An 18,168-nucleotide genomic window follows, 5' to 3' on the forward strand; every position below is an offset into this window, starting at 1 on the left:
AAATGAAAATTCCACAACAATTATACCCAATGCTCCACATGGGGATAACATATCACAATGCACAAAATCTAGTGTTAATAAAATTCCATTCATGGCCTAAAAATAGTTTTAGAAATTAATAAAACTGATCTATACTTTACCTATATACAATAATCAGAGGTGCAATTAGTTAAAAAAAGATACATTGACCCAAACAGAAACGATAATAGCTATAGATTATGAAGGGCCAATGTGACTATCTCCTCTAATCACTGTCGGGCATATAGACACAAGTAGACCTGTGAAGCTAGTTGGAGTTGATGTCAAGTACCTGCCATCACTACAACACACATTAAGTGTAGCTGCTCACCAATTAAACAATTTTTAACCAATGATTTAGCTACAGGCAACTGGAAATTAATTTCTTATCATAGATAATGAAGATTTTGTTTCAATATAAATGCTGATAAAATCCAACTTCTTCCTTAAGCACTAACACAAATAGGCATCTTGTAACAATTAAATTCTTAGTTCATAAAAGCTCTATTTATATCAGCACACCCTGATGAAGGTGATTGCTGTTAAGGGTTGATGGTGTTGTGAATCATTGCTATCAAAAAATAGATTGATTTTGGGCTGCATTGTGAACAATATGGCAGATTAAGGGTGCAAAAATTTCCTTCGGGAAGACTCCAGCAATTAGCAAACAGCCTTAAACCCTTCTATAAAATTTAGACTTTCACCTTGGGAAGGCTGTCTAGGTCTCTCCTGGCATAATTCACTGCCCTTTAAATTCTGCAGCTACTGGGGCTACATCCAGGTAGCTCACATGGGTTTTGTTCTGTGACAGACTGAAAATCACAGAGAACTCAATTATTGGTGAAGAGAAAATAACATTAATGATCAATGAATAAGTCTTTTAAGGCATGAACATTTCTTATAATAACCCCATCCCTTCCAAAAAGTTTAAATTCTTCTAGATTATTTAGAATGGCAACTAGGCATAATTCCCAAGGTTCAATTACATATTTATTAATTACTGTGGCCTCATCATTAGACATAATGAATAACTAGCAGTTGCATGCTTTTGTGCATGTAATGAGTTCGCCGATAGGAGAACTTTGGTCATCTTATGGTGGACTCTTGTCTACACAGAGAAAAATTATAGTATTAATTATAATATTAATACTGCATGTAGTAGACAAAACACTTACTCAAGTTTAACCATGCATTAAATTTAATCGATTTAGCAACCAAAAAATTTTAAAATTGAGAAATTTCTGACATACTGACAACTTTTTCATCAACTATTTAAATTTTGGGAGGAAAGCTTTCACAAATAGCCTATTGGCTAAATTAAATATATTGCAAATAGACTTTAGCTTTTTGGGCTAATATTTTATTATTCATTCATTCCCTTATTATTCAATCACTTTTCTAGCCTTAGGGAATGGAAAAGGCTAGATATTTCTTCTTTTTTAAAGATCACTTGGAAGTGGACATTAAATAATAAATACATATAAAATAGCCCAAGCACCTGTGCAAATAATCCAAAAATTGAAACCAATAAAGGGGCATTTGGATGGCGTAATCATTCTTATATATTCAAATGTTAGGACATTGACCCTTTCATATCTGATCACCATTTAAACCATCATAATAATAATGTAATTAAATATATGCATTTAAATAGCATTTAAACAGCAACAATGAGTATATATCAAATCTCTGAACCAGATAATAACAAAGCATTATCAACAATAATATGTCAACAAGTCAATAACCAGATAATTTATGTGCTTTTTCATGACTATGTTTGACTCATATAATTGTGATCTCTCTAGCACTATGATGTCATTTAATATGTCTTGCTAAAGCTTGTAAATTTTGTTCCTTTTGCCATGTCATGTAATATGTCTTGCCTTGTATCTTATACATTTTGAAATTGCTGTTAGGCCTTGTAGCTTGTATAATTTGATTGCTGGAGAGCTTCTATAGCTAAGCAAGAAGGCCGTTGCACGAGTTATAGCCCCGCGCTCGGGTATGAAAATTGTATATTTTTTAATCTAATGTATATTTTAACTAGACTTTTAGCTTATACGTTTCTAAATTGCTTTTAGTGGCTTAATGTTGTCAGGTCTCTTGAAATAAGACCTTTAGGAAGTTGGTCAAAGTTTTACAAATAATCTTATCCACAAAATTTCCTAGAGCAATTGACTGAATGTTATAAAAGGTGATTGGGTTAAATGTCTTAGGAATAAAGTCAAAGAAAGTATTTTTAAAATATTAAAGTATTTATCTAGGTCTAAGAATATTTGCATACTTTTGACAAATTTCCTTAGTTTGTGAAAGTTGTAGATCAAAGTTTTCATAGCTTGATTTTTGCTTCCTGTGAAGAACGACCATGTCAGATAATATAAGTGAAGAACAAAATAGGGAGATAATCGATAGATTGTGGTCTAACTTGAAAATAAAAGGTGCGAATATGGTTTTCAAAGTGGAGGAACATGGAGGTGCGAATATCCAAGGTGAAGATAATGATCCCATGGAAGATGACAATCATGTGCCAGAAAACACAATTGAAAATGATGGTATAAATACATTGATCCATGACACATTTAGTCCAAGCATATCTGATCATGATGATGATGATAGCCTCGATGTACCTTTACTTGAGAAGGCATACAAGCCCCTATACAAAGACTCCCAAACAACTCTTCTCTCTGCTATATTGTTGTTGTTGAACTTGAAGGTTATGAATGGTTTATCCAACATAACATTGTCACGTATGTTAAGGTATGTCATATATGTATTTATAGTTAACAAAGGGTGAATAATGTACCACTAATATTTTTTATATTAACAACTTATATTTTTTGCTATAGATTCATAGGCGAGTTTCTGTTACCACCATCAAATATTCTACCTCGCTCATATCGAGAATTATCTATTGTTATGAAAGATATTGGAATGGAGTATGAAACAATACATGTTTGTCCCACTCATCATATTATATATTATAAAGAACATGAATTTGCAACACAATGCCCTGTATGTCATACGAGTAGATATCGAAAAGATCGACTAACAAAAAAGGTGCCTCAAAAGGTTCTTTGTTACATCCCCATTATTCCACGGATGTGACAATTACTTAGGTGTAGTAGCTTGGCTCAATTTATGGATTATCATGCACACAATAGAAGTCAAGATGACATTAATCGAATCCCTGTGGATGGTTCAACATTTATGCACATAGAGGTAAAGTGGCAACACTTCAAAGAAGAACCTCGTAATCTCAGGCTTTCATTGGCAGCGAATGGTGTCAATCCATTTGGAGAGATGAGATCTGTTTACTCGATGTGGCCTATTTTTTTTATCAACAATAACATTCCTCCATGGATGTCAATAAAGAGGGAGCACATTATGTTGGCAATGATTGTTCCAGGTATCTTATCATTTGATAGTTATTAATTTACACGTACTTACAAATCTTGTAGTAAAACAATCACAATAATTATGTAATGTTACTTTTCATTCAAGTAGGGAAATATCAAGTTAAAGATATGAATGCATATATTGAGCCTCTTATCGACGAGTTGGTGGAGTTATGGAACGATGTCACTATGTATGATGTGTCTAGACCAATAGGACAAAGACAATTTCAATTCCATGCAGTACTTGCATGGACAATACATGATGCCCCAGGGCTAACACATTTTTGTGGTATGTTATAGTGAATTCAAGTTGCACATGATAATTCTAATTATAAAAATCAACATATTTAATAATCCAATTATATCATTATCGTGTAGTCTTCAAACAAAGGGAAAATTTGCATGTCTAGTTTGTGGTCCAAAGATGAAATCTCATCATTCAAAATTTTTAGGAAAGTAGGTGTTTGATGAGTGTAGACACTTTCTCCACAAGAATCATAAGTATCGAAGTACGGAAAAACATCTTTTCAATGGGAAAGAAGAGACTACATCAAAGCCACAAAGAATGACACCTCGACTAGGGAAGTTGGAATATAATAAAATTAATCGTCGAGGTAATGTCGTTCCACCTAATTATTTATGTTTGTAATTTATATATTTATATTGTGATTTTTGTTTACTAATTGTGTAATTGATGATCATGAAGGTCGTCAAGGCAGTACTGACAACCTTCCAAAGGGACTAAAAAGCTATCCCAGACAATTTAGCAGGTTGCCCTACTACAAGCACTTACAAATTGTACATTTTTTTGATACTATGCATATTGGAAAGAATATAACAGAGACATTGTGGAAAATATTGGATGGAAGGTGTGACAAAGAAAAAATTATCAAAATTTGTAATGACATTCATGAATCCAATCATGCATTGAAGAATTTCATTCACTCAACTAGCAACAAAGATTAGATTAATATAAGTGCCCTTCCTTGGTCATTAATGGAGCAAAAAAGTGATGCCATAAAAGAAGTCATACAAAAAATTTGATTTCCCACAGGATTTGCTATGAACATAAACAATCTCATATAAAAAAAAAAGTGAATTTGGGCTAGGGCTCAAAATGCATGATTGGCATACTTTCATCAAGATAAGTTATGTTCTTCTGTATTTACAATATATTCATAAACTACGTGTACTGTTCGTTATATTATGTTAGAAAATAATGAAATGATTGGTTTATAATTACTGCAGTACGTGCTTCCTCTATCTCTCCCAGAGCCCTTCAACAATAACATCAAACAAGTGATATACGATCTTGGAAAATACATGAGGTAAGCAGTAATATCTGTTCAATTTGTTGTATATATTTATTATATTTATGATTTTTTTTTCTTGCTATGTAATCTATTGCATATTATTTTGTAAAGTCTCGTATCTATATATTTTTTGTGACTTGAATCTCTTAATGTATGTGGTTGTCATCTAAAGAAATCCATAAATAAGATATAAACTATTGGAAGAGAAGAATTCCTCATTTATTGTGTCAAATGCAAAAGTGTCTACCTCCAAATTTTTTTAATGCACAAGAACACTACCTCATAGACCTAGTTGAGGAGATTGAATTGTGTGGACCTGTACACACTAGATCAATGTGGATGGTTGAGAGGCACTTGAAATCTTTGAAGGCTTTGGTTTGACAAAGAGCACATCTTGAGGGTTCTATGGCAGAGGGATATATGGTATACCAGACTATGGTGTACGTTACTGAATATCTTCCTAAGTTTGCATCAAATATCCATGTAGATCACATTTGGGATCTCGAGCCTTTTAAAAAATTAGAAGGGGAGTACTTAATGGAGAAAGGTACATTGAGGAAAGTGAGAGGTAATAAATTATAAGATGTTATTGTAATAAATTATTTCTTAATCTTCAAAGTAAATCGGTTGTAAGTTGTCTTTTTTTTTTTGTATAGGTGCTCGAGAGTGGGATGTACTACATTTGTATATTGCAAACAATCTTGATTGGATGATGGTATGGATTGAACGATGCCAACATTCTAGTTGGACATTAACATGGGAAGGTGTATCTTCATTGGTTAAAGAAGCTCATCGTATTGGAGATTCCAATGTTATGCAAAGGGAAATAGATTTAGCACGTGGTTTCAGAGATTTCCAGGTACGTACAAATTTATTAATCACCTGTATGTTTATCAACTCATGATACAATAATTTTGACATGTTTCATATATTATTGCAGGTTAAACACCACAAGGCTATGTTCTATAATGGTTAGAAATTTCACGTCAAAGTGTTGGATGACACGAAGAAAACTTGTGATTCAAGAATAACTGCAGTCTTTCAAGTGACTAATATTTCATCTAGAAATGACTTACATCCTCGAGAGTCTAAAAATTGATACTAAGGCATTTTGGATGATATAATTGAGTGTGACTTTAGTTCCTTCAAATTAGTACTCTTCGTTGTCAAATGGTACAAGCTATGACTTAATCCAAATGGTCCTGATAGAACTGTTATTGCACATGATAATGGATTTACAATGGTTAATACAAGGTCATTTGAGCCAGTTGGGGATGAGCCCTATGTTCTTCCAAGCCAATGTGAGCAAGTATTTTACTCAGAGGTTCCACATAAACTGGGTTGGTCATTTGTTGTTAGACATGAACTGAGAGGAAGGCCAATAAAGTATAATGTGATGGAAGAAGAAGATACCGAAGAAGTAGAAGATGATGTAGATGGAGATCATGATCGATAGTTATTGGATGATGTTCCTGACACAAATTTTCATGAAGAAGAAGAAGAAGAAGAAGAAGAAGAAGATGATGCTACTACTGATGATAATGATGAAGATGATGTTGATGTTGATGATGATGATGTTGATGACGACGACGATGATGATGACAACGATAATGATGATGACGAAAATGATGGCGAGGATGATGATGACGATGATGATGACAAGGAGGATGATGATGATGATGATGATGATGACAACGAGGATGATGATGATGAAATTTAGAGGTATGCCATCAATCCTTAATCTATTTAATATTCATTTCTTGATAGAAATATATTTGTCTTATATATATGGTTACATAGTTTATTCATTATCTATTTAAAAGCTACAAGTTTCAACTACAAATAGAATACTACTAATCTAAATTAACTATTAATCTAAATTAATTAAATAAAACTATTTAAAATACATATTGATGCGTGAATGTATTGAGCCTTATTTTCTTTAAGGTCAAAAGCATTTGTAAGTGTTTAGTTTAGAAAAGGGAATTCAATAAATATCTATAAAAGGGAGTTGTACCTAGAATAAAATTCATAGGGAAAACATAATATAAGTGCTTACCCAATTTGTTGGTTAATAATTCTACCTCTATAGGTGATGCAGAGACCCTAGGTGGACTTGCAATCATTCATAACAAGAGGGACTTCCATAGTGTTCTCACAACACCAACCAAGCATCTTTATAAGATCCCTCTCCTTGATGCAAGACAACTCCATAACCTATCAGAGTGCACACCAAATCCTTATGCCACCTCAGGTTCTACATCTTTGGAATAATCCCATGAATGTCCCTCAATCCATCCAATGGATTCATCCAAGCAATCTAATCAACAAACTATCAAATGCTCATAATGCCTCAATAGGTGCCAAACTTGACTTCACCTTAACTAGGTGTTTCCTCCACCTCCACACTCATGAAACAACTTCAAATAGCATGTCCCCAAGGTGACTAAGCCCTCAACTCATCAGCTGATACAAAAACCCAATTTTAGCCCTTCACTAGGCCTACTTCCCTAGTAGGCTTATAATGTGAGCCTGATTTAAGTGTTATATTGTGTACCTTTTAATATTTTTAATTTTTATGTGATGCTTATGATGGATGTGATTATGATTATGATGTGATTATGCTCACGACTATTGAATTACATTTGCAGGAAACTAAACCCCTTTCAGGAGCATCCCGCACAGTCTCATGGATCGACAAGTATAAGTCAATACTCCTTATAGATAGTCTATTTAATACACTTATCAATAGTAAGATTGATTTCTTCTAAGATCTCTCCCATTTGCAGGTACCAACGAATAGGTATTTGTGAGAAGTGTCTTCCTTGAGTGAGGGAAATATAGGAATAGAAGAGGAAAGTGAGACATGCAGTTTATCTAGAATAGGGAGATTAACTAGAGGTCAAAGGACTAGAAGGAAATTCAATAAACACATGAAATTTTTCCTTGCTCAAGGGTGGTCATGTTCTTATGATGATGATATGGAAGGCAACATCGAGGTGCCCTTGAGGTACCAACATCTACAGAAACATTGGGTACCCAATGAAGTTCCTCTAATAAACGCTGATTTTTGTGTTAACAAGAGGATATATTGCATAGCACCATCATCATTACATGGTTTGGGCTTATTTTCTATGGAAGGCATAAAGGTGTCTTACAAAAAAGTTTCTGAATTGATGGAGTATGTTGGACCATGTTACGATTACAAAAGTTGGATGCATATTGTTCAATACGCGTAGGTATGCCCTCTTGATAAATTATATACAACAACAACAACAAGAAAATAATCAAAGTAAAAGTGTGCCTATATACATTGATGGAAGGCCAAAAGCAACAAGGAATATTGTGGGTTTTATAAATAGTACATGACCTGGGTCAACTATAAAGCAACCCAATTGCATATTTGAGGTGCATGAGGGAAATCGTGTATTCATCTGTGCGATAAAATCAATACGTGCAGGGGAAGAGCTTCTTATTGATTAAAATTTGAACCACATAGATACAATTGAGGCTACTATCATGGGGGTGGTACATACTATTAAAACAACTTCTAATCAATGACTCCAGCATACCATTTAGTCAATAAATTTTTGGCTAAGATTTTTATAGTTGATTTTTGACACAAGGGCACAATATGGAGCAACCACTCGAAGGGGATGCTGGCGATGTTTCGACTCATCTACACATGAGCAGGTAAAACTCATTGTAATTGTGCAAACTAGATAGAAGCAAAATGTTATTTTTTCAATTTTTTTTCTTCATTGTTTTGGAGTAATTTTGATAATACTAATACTATTGTTGTCACAGAGGGCTAGTGGTCAAAGGGAGGGAAAGGAACCTGTAGTCCCTCAGCAGCCCCCCCTGAGGAGGACCCTTTCTATATTGATTTAGCAGAGATCGATGACCCGATCGGTTTGATTAAAATGTTGCTAAAGAAAATTGGCAGAGAAATTATATGTTTGGCAACCATGAAGCCTACTACTCAGGAAATAAAAGATAGGGGATCTGAATTGTTGTACACCTCTAAAACCTTAAAAGTAATTATTAATGAAATTTTTAATTATAACAAGAGTTCAATAATGGTTTTTATGTTATGCTCTTTTATGGCATTAATTAAAATATGGATGCGTTGTCTTTATAGAGTTTTTTGCGTGATTTTGAGCCCTATTCCCATGATGAGGGTGTTGTAGGTGGTTCATGTAGATCACATGTTCCATTCCCCACTTGTGTTTTCTGCTGAATATATATAGGAATGATCATAATCATTGACAATACATGCTTGAACAATCCTTTTTTTGAATGCTCTAACAATCTTGTCCATGCTAGTCCATGCATTCTATATTTATGCATGCTCTAACAATTTTATTCTTCAACTTCAAATCAATTGAATCCTATGATGATGTCGCCTCCATCCAGGACAACCACAAATCTCTTTTTGACTGCTGAGTCGACAACACACAGCTTACAAGCATTGACTGTTGCACCATCTAATGGTACACAAATCCCTCTTTTTCTCTCTTATGACAACAACAAATAGTTTTTTTTTTTACAACTTTTTAACATCAATTATCACTTGTTCTTTTATACTTTGTGACAAAGACTTATGAAACTTATGAAACTTTTTGCAATAGGAGCTGCAGCATCATTTCCTAGATGTTCCTATGTTCCTAGTACGGGAACAATGAAGGATGTCATATTGATCATTAGCAACGATGAAGGCATTCCATTAAAAGTAGCCAAAGTTCCAGGTACTTTAAAGTTATTATTATTCTATAGTGATATAATAGTAATTTAGTTTTTGATCACTCTTCATCGACTAATGATCCCATGATTGTTTTGCAGGGAATGATGTTTTTTGGAGAAAACTTGGTGATGAGTGTTTGCAAATATTCGAGCCCACCCTGCGTACTTGGTGGAACATCATATCCTAACTAAAACCCCAAACCACTATTTTGATTTCACATCATTCCTAGAATAGTTTTCCTTTTCATCTATTTCTTGAACTATATTAAAGGTAGCTTCACTTCATTTATGAGTCTAACATGTTTTTTTTACTTAAAAGGTGGAATAACCAAGACAAACCGTTGAAGGATGATCTTATAGAGAGCATGACCCAACTCTTTGGACCTCATGCATTCGAGAGAAACAAGCTCCTTGAAAAAGCTGGTTTATGTTTGAAGTATATTAGGGACCAGTACAGAAAAAATATATGGGATAACCCCAGATACAAGCATCCACCCTATGTTCCTGAGGCTAAGTGGTAGTCTCTGATTTTGGATGGAAAGTATAAAGCTGACAAGAAAAATAATATTACACCAGCAGAGAGTATAGCAAGGTACATGATACTACTGAGAATGTAATTATGTACTAATGAACCTCTATATTTATACTATCTAACATATTTCAAACTTTTCACAGATTGCCTGACACATCAAAGGAAACAAAGGCAAGACTAGAAAAGTATGGGACACACAAGCTCGGCTCTGGTGGTTTTTCAAAACTTCAAGCACGAGTTGTAAGTATTAGTAAATGAAAAATTGTATCAAATTTTTTATATAATGTGATGGGAAATGCTAGGATAGACTAGCTTGTCTATGCTCTTGATCCTCAACTTGGATCTTAGTGTTCCTCCACACCAACATATGATGTAGAGTAACATGCTTTGGAAGCACCAAAAAACTCCTAAAACCTTGGAAAAACTAAGCAATTCAAGTTATCACCCCAATCCTCTGTTCTCCACAAGAACATTCAAGGCTTGATTCACCTTCAAACAAGGAACTAATCTGCTGTTACAACTACTTTTTTAATTCATGACCCAACTCATCACATAAGGCTGCATACTAGTTACTTCTCCCTTGTACCATTCAAGGCCTCATACACCCAACCTTGACACCAAGTATTTTGGAAAACTCCAACCCTCTAACATAAATGGAAACCAAAACAAACATCAACACAACCCAAAACAAATTAGGTCTAAGGAAAACTTTCTATTACCAGTTATAGGGCAGATTGCAACACTTGACCTTTATTCTACACACCCAACCAAGAGTACAATTGGATCCTCTAGGACTCCCAAACACCAAAGATAGTTTAGAACAACTCCAACATGACCAAAATAAGGTGTAACAAGGGTTGGAAACCCTGCTAACTATTTACCATTTCCTTTTGATATTTTAATGCCCCTCCATTGGTTGATGAAACAATGCAAGTAAAATTCACCATACCTCGCAAAAATGCAGGGCTCAGAGTTCAAGATATGCCTCACAGAAGAGGATAAGAGAATTGGCTTCCAACAAGGCTATAGAGTTGTGGCTGAACGGCTACAAGCTAAAATCAATGTGGAAGGTTCTAATAATGATGCATCTGAGCCATAGGTAAATAAGCTAAATGAAATTTATTTCAAATTGAATACTTTACCAACTAGTCTATTTGATGTTAAGTTCCAATATAAAGTGAGTATATCTATTTTAAGCAAGCAATGATAGCAATGCATAGGATGTTGGAATGCATCCTGACAATCCTTCTACACAATTTGTGGATGCTGAAGGTTCACATGATGTGCATCCCAGTGGTGGAGGTATACATTTGCTATTAAATTTTTTATATGTAATTTCAATTGGTGTTTGGATTAACGTAACATTTTGTATAGCAGCTGTAGAGGATCGAGGGGTCAATGTTTATGAGCGTGTTGACGTTGAGTCCAGACAAAATGATGTGGTCAGATCAGGTAAAGAGTGCCACAGTTATGTTATTTAAAATAATTAAATACTTGTAACAATTATAATAAATTATTTTTCATTTAACTCTTTTATTTGTTATTGTAGAGGACCCCCCTTTGCAACAGCATAGGAATTTGAGATCATCAAGAATAGAGAAGAGAACAACTGATGAGGGGGGAATTGATGATGACATTGATGCTCCTCTTAGAGCTTACATAGAAAAAAGAAATAGAAAGCAAAAAAAGAAATGATTGTCATCTACATACCTTAATTGATAATGACTGAATTTTATGTCTCAATGAATTTAATTATGTGCTAATGAATGTTCATGAATTATGTGTTAATGCAGAATATTGATGAATGTTGCATGTTAATGAATCTAATGTGTTAATGAATGTTATCATGTGATATTGATTGAATGTTATCATGTGATATTGATTGAATGTTACATTTTATTAAAGGTTGAAAGAATGAAAGAATGTTAGATGTTAACAGGGAATGTAGAGTGATGTTAGGGGGAGGGGGGTGGGGCCAAATGAGCTTCCACCTTCACGTGGTTGGCCCTATTTAGTAGAGAATATTAAACTATTCTTGAAACAAAGTGAAGCTCAATAAGATACTAACAATGACAGGGGTCCTGATGTGAAAAACATTTTGGCTCTGCCAATTTACAATATTCTTCAAGGTATGGGAGTTCTAGTTTTTCTTGATTCGAGAGAGATGGACTTGGGAGGCTTGTTTCCTTCTACCCTTCAAAATGCTATTAGCTCTGGTTCAGTTCAAATTGCCATATTATCCAAAGGTTATGCAAATTCTCCTTGGTGTTTGGCTAAGCTTTCTCTCATGTCAAAAACTAAGTCTAAATGATTCATCTAAAATTGCACTTTTAAATAAGGACTATTATAATTCTAAATGACCAATCTAGAAAAATCATAACTTTGAACATACGATTTTAGCTTACAGAACATATCTAAATCAAAATTTAATATATGCAATTTGCAATTCTAAATGAACAATCTAATCAAATAAAATTTTTTAACATAACATTTTAGCTTACAGAATGTACCTAAATAAAACTTAGAATGTGGAATTTCAGCTTATAAGAGCATAACATCTTTCTAATCAAAATTCTTGTAATTTCTTAGTAATCAGGAGCTACTGCTTAAGAATATAGTGTCCACTGTGCTAAAAGAGCTACAAAAGGAAAGATCTTTAGATGTAACAAAACATCCTATGGGGTTAGATGAAATTGTAGAAGATTTTGAACAACATTGCAGACAAGAGGAGGAGAATAGAGTTAAGATAATTGGTATCTTTGGAATGGGTGGATCTGGGAGCAAAGAGAAGTGTATGGCCATGAGAATATGGGAGGCTTTTGGTTGGAGGGTAGAGCATGCAATTCAAACCCTCAAAGATAAGTGTCTTATTGAAATGGTTGAGTGCCAAATTCATGAACAAAATGATGAGGAATATGGCGACAAGCTTCAATTCAGAATGCATGATCATGTCCATGATTTGGGAAGAGAAATGGTAGATGAATTGGGCACCCATCATCGCTTGCGGCACCCTAAGCAGCTTGAATTTTTGGTGGGCTCTTTCTTCCATGAAAATTTTATACTCTACATGCTTTATTCAATTTTTTTAAAAGAGGAAATGGAACATTTTGTTGTAAGCATTACATACCAAGAAAAAAATAAGTCAATTTTGATTATTTAACACTTTTTATAGAGGCAATCATGGGTGCAAAGAAGGTCAACGATCTCAATTTTAGACCTGCATTTCATCTGCTAAAGGGTTCTTATCATTGTTGGGCAGATTTATTATGAGAATTTTTTCGTTATTGGACCCCAATGTTGCATGCCAGCATTACCAGGTTTTTGCAATTTGAAATTTTAGTGTGTGCATACTGCATTGTATACAGATGTCATTGTTGTCTTAATTTGCACAATAAAATATAGAAGGAAGGATCTGCACTTTCAACTCCCATGCATTGCTATATATTTCATATTTTCAACAAAGGAAAAAATCATATATTCAAAAAAACATAGAAAAAACATGAAACTTTCAATACACAGAAAATACATCGTTCAATATAGTTGAGTGTAAGCCAGCAGGGCTCATGACACTATGTTTATAAAGTGTACACACTATATTTGGCATGAAATAAGAGAATCATTTTTTGTTTTTTTTTTATTCCAAGGTACTAGGTACACCCTTAACACTTCTTGTACCCTTGGCTGTGGATATTTAGATATGGGTTTGCTTGGGGGTATGCATGGGTATGCCTGGGCTATGTACCTAGGCATACTTAGGGTAGCCAAAGGCATTGAGTGCCAAATAGTAACAAAATAAGCTATATTTTAACCCTTTTTTTTGCACAAAATACCCCTAAAATGCCTCTAGAAGCACCAAGTAGCTCAATACAAGACTTTTTGTGCTCTCTTCACTCTCTTTTCTCATCTTGACATTTTGAAGGGTAGCTGATAAATGGTATATGACATAATATTGAAAGTCTAAACTATGATTTGTCATTTATCTTTATCACTACCATTTTGGCATTTGTCATCGATCAATGATGAAGTATCTACTATAGATTGTATTTAGTTTTATAATATTGTATTTTTCTTTAGTTTAAATATTGGTATGTACAACCACATAGTACCCAAGCATATTACACGTAGGGGGAAAATTTTTTTGTACTAGCAGACTTAGATCTTGTACCCATTCCCAAACCTGTATCAAAAACATAGTTTTTTTTAATCTATTATATGATTTTATTAGTTCCCAGATGTTATGCCACAATTTTCCCATTTTAAAACCAAGTAATTGCGTTCTAATTACATGTTTTCTACACTGTGTCAATGTGTGCAAATGGAATGGCTATGGTCTTTGTAGTTAAGATTGTATTTTGTTGTAGTTTCTTGTTATCTTTTTGTTCTCTTGAGTTATTTTTGTACGTACTCTTTATTTTTTTGCATTTGCAACTGTTTATTTACTTTTCTCATGGTTTTTAATATGCCTCTTTGTTCATAGAATCTTGATTGATCATTCAGTACATAATATGATTCATTGTTTTAATATTTTTCTTCATAAAGAGTTCAGCCTTGTATGGTGAGAGATGCTTCATTCTTCTCAATGTATACATTGTTATACTAGATGTCACATGCAGGCCTATTTGACAATCTAGATTATGTGGTTTACAATTGAAGTTGCATTGCCTCCTATGGTTTTTTCACATTTATTTAATATTATTCTTAGCAAGAATGCCATATGTAATACTTTTAATAGTTGCGTTACATAGCATACTTTATTTTGTTGCTGTCTGGCTTTTGTCTTTCACCAGTATGAGTATATTTATCTATATTGTTTAATTGAAGCTCTTATTCTTACAATCAGCCATTACATCGCTTTAAGTTTTAACTGTAAATAGCCAAAAAAATGTTTGCATTTTCTTGCTTTCAATTGATCTATAATTAGCTAATCATTTAATATTTTACATTCCTCTTTCAAAAAGTACTTGATCCACCTCCTCAAGAAACTGTTGAAGATGCTACAGATATGTTGGTTTCAATAGGTGCTCTTAAGGTATCGTCTGATCATAGGCAAAAGGTTGAACCAACACTATATGGTTGTTTGCTTGGAAATCTACCATTTTCCTTGGAGGCTTCAATGCTTGTCATTAAGTTTGGCCAATGTGGGTTTCTTAGAGAAGGTGCTGTAATTGGTTCTTTGATGGATTCACGACCAATGCCTATAGTGCAACCATTTGGCGAGCAATCATTGGTATGGTTATTTATAGACCAGAATACATATTGTGCTACAAATTTTTAAAAATATCTTTAAGTTTGAATGTTCTTGTCCGAACACTGTCTCTCATTTATCAGTTTAATAGCTACGTGGAGAGCTATTACAAGGAAAAACATGGACCTTCTGGTACCACACAAAATGAAACCACATTAACAACAAATCTCTATGCAGTTCAGTTTTGGCAGTGCATTTTCAAAGTAATTATGGTTATATTTTTACATTCCTATTCTATTTAATGGAATCTCTGTGCACTATTAAACTAAGATGAAAAAACAAACACATAAATTAAGTAGATTTTTCTTTATATATATTTCTAAATGGAAACCATAGGATGACACAATTAGATCTTGTATTTCAGTTTTTTTCATAAGCTAATGGATTTACGTAAGAAATGTTGCTTTTTGAGATAAAATAGAATACCATTATTTTAACTTTCACACAATAAATAAAAATGAAATGGAAATTTAAGAGATAGAAATGTGTTTATTCATTCCTCGAAACCATGTGGATACTACTTATTAACAGTAAAATAATTAGCAGTTTTCTTTGTTTCATTGTCATTGCTTGTATCATCATCTGAGCTACCACTATGGAAATACACCTTCCTTGATTTCTTGGTGTCATTATATACAACACCATATGATAGAACAATTGCCATGATAAAGGTAAGAAATAATACATTGACACACACAATTCATATTCTTACCACTAATTTCATGTTAGATTCATCTACATCACAAAAATAAAGTAATTAAAGATTGAATCTTAGCATAAACAACAATATAGATTAGTATAAAGACAAATTAATGTACTAGAACTAAACTTTCTTTCATGAAGTTATCAACATTAAACATGATAGTGTGTGCATTGCTATGGTTGGTCTCTTTATACTTCTATGGTTTCATGGCATGAATAGCTAAATGCTAGTTCAATGTTTAATTTACTCTATTGTTATTACTAAAAGCGTGTAATTCAATTAGACATCACAACATGAAGAAATCATATATGAATTGATGTCTTTTAAGGAAGGTTTCAATTTAAATAAATCCCCATGGGAAAGGACATGCCTCTTCCCCAACCAAGAGGAAGTATAAATGTGTTGGAAATATCCACCTCTATTGGCATCAAAGGAAGTCAACAACAGACCATGACAGGGAGGAAGTCTGAGGAAGATTGTTGAAAGGTAAGACTAATTCTGAGATTTTTGAGCACAGGATCTTCATATTGCTATTTAAAAATTTGAACACAAGTTATTCAAATTGCTATTTATATGTAGGGCTACACATAAATGTATCTAGTGTGTAAATTATTTCACTTGATCTAATATCAATTTGGATAAAATGCATGAATATTAAAGTGTGTTGTGTACTAATCAAATGGAGTACACACACACACACACATATGGAAGATATAGACATAAAGACACAGAGGGATTTGTGTTAGATATTCATGCTATACAGTAAGACCATAATTCACATAGTGTAATTAGATCTATGTTAATATATTCAATATTTGTGATCTATACTTGTATGATGTGAAAGTATTTTTATCAATCTAATCACAATAATCATGGGGTGGGAGGAAAGGGCAATAAGGGAGAACGGTGGGGCTTCACTAGGTACACCACTTCATTAAAATATGAGGCCAAAAGGAACGAGAGGTTTCAATCCTGGACCTAGGGTTGAGTTAGGGCACCCTATTGTAGTCTTTCCCTAACCTATAAGGTAGGGTTTATACAATAGCTAAAGGACCTTAGCCATGGTGGAGGGACTAAGATAGAATTATGAAGAAGAATGGCATAATGATTCTACTAGGTACACCAACCTGATTAGGCATGGGGCCAAGGGAGATAGTATCTTCCCTGAGGCCTAGGGCTATGAAAAAAAGGGTACCTCATCATATCTTCTTATTCATCACTCACTATAGTTATGGCCCATAAAATTTTATATGCTACAAATATTTTCTTACCATATGTCTAATTATATAATACATCTGCATATCTTTTTATGTATACATGAGTTATTAACAATTTAATTAAGTTTTATATACATTTATACTTATTTCATGGTTGCAATATTTATATTCAGCCATAATGAAAGGGATTTCCTACTTGGTAAGATAAGTTTCTAACCCTAGTTTTTGCAATGGTGATGTGGAATCTGAACTTTTTTGTGTTTTAGAAGAGACATTATAGTTGGTCACATCAAATGATTCTCTCCATCCTCTTTGTTGTCACCTCTTGTATAGCTCACTTGAGATCCCTTTGATGACATTCATTTCCATTGTCTGTGAACTTAAATTCCATACTTCAATATTTCTTTGAATACTCCCCTAGAGAATGCAATCATTATAATGTTGAGTTTCTTGATAGTTTTGGTGCATGGGATGACTAGCATTTAAACCTTCAAATTATTCTATCTTCAAGCTTTTGATCTTCCTCACCAAACCTTTTATAGTGTCATAAATTGTATACCCTTCACAACTTTACACTCTATTTGGCACCTACTTTAGTTTTCTTTCCTTTATAGATCATTTTAAACCCACTTACCATCTATGTTACCCTATAATTTAATTGTTAAACATGCAACTTCATCATCATCAAATGTTAATTTTGAGCCTAAGTCTTCTGTTTCATACCCTGACACATCATGACCCATTTTTTTGTTCACTTCCCTCCAAAAGGGGCCCAAATTACTAGATTTGTGAGTTCCAACCTCCACCATTCGTGTTTTCTGCATATTGAGTAGCAACGTACAAATGTAAATTAACCAAAATCTATGCAGATAACTACTAAAAAATCATACCAAATCAAAAAATCAAATTGGTATGATGCACTCTACAACTTGCCAAACTTCACTTATCCAAAATGATATCTATAATATCTTAAATGATATGTTGATAAAATTAAAAATCATA

At 33.5% G+C, this 18,168-nt stretch overlaps 1 pseudogene; it reads right to left on the reverse strand.

The window, feature by feature from the left end:
• LOC149535163 (DEAD-box ATP-dependent RNA helicase 32-like) overlaps positions 1–18,168 on the reverse strand; it is a 52,944-nt pseudogene that overhangs the window by 31,868 nt on the left and 2,908 nt on the right.

The sequence above is a fragment of the Cupressus sempervirens genome, chromosome 10 (assembly GCF_028749045.1).
Source record: "Cupressus sempervirens isolate cs-2001-9-10 chromosome 10, ASM2874904v1, whole genome shotgun sequence".
Classification (NCBI taxonomy): Eukaryota; Viridiplantae; Streptophyta; class Pinopsida; order Cupressales; family Cupressaceae; genus Cupressus; species Cupressus sempervirens.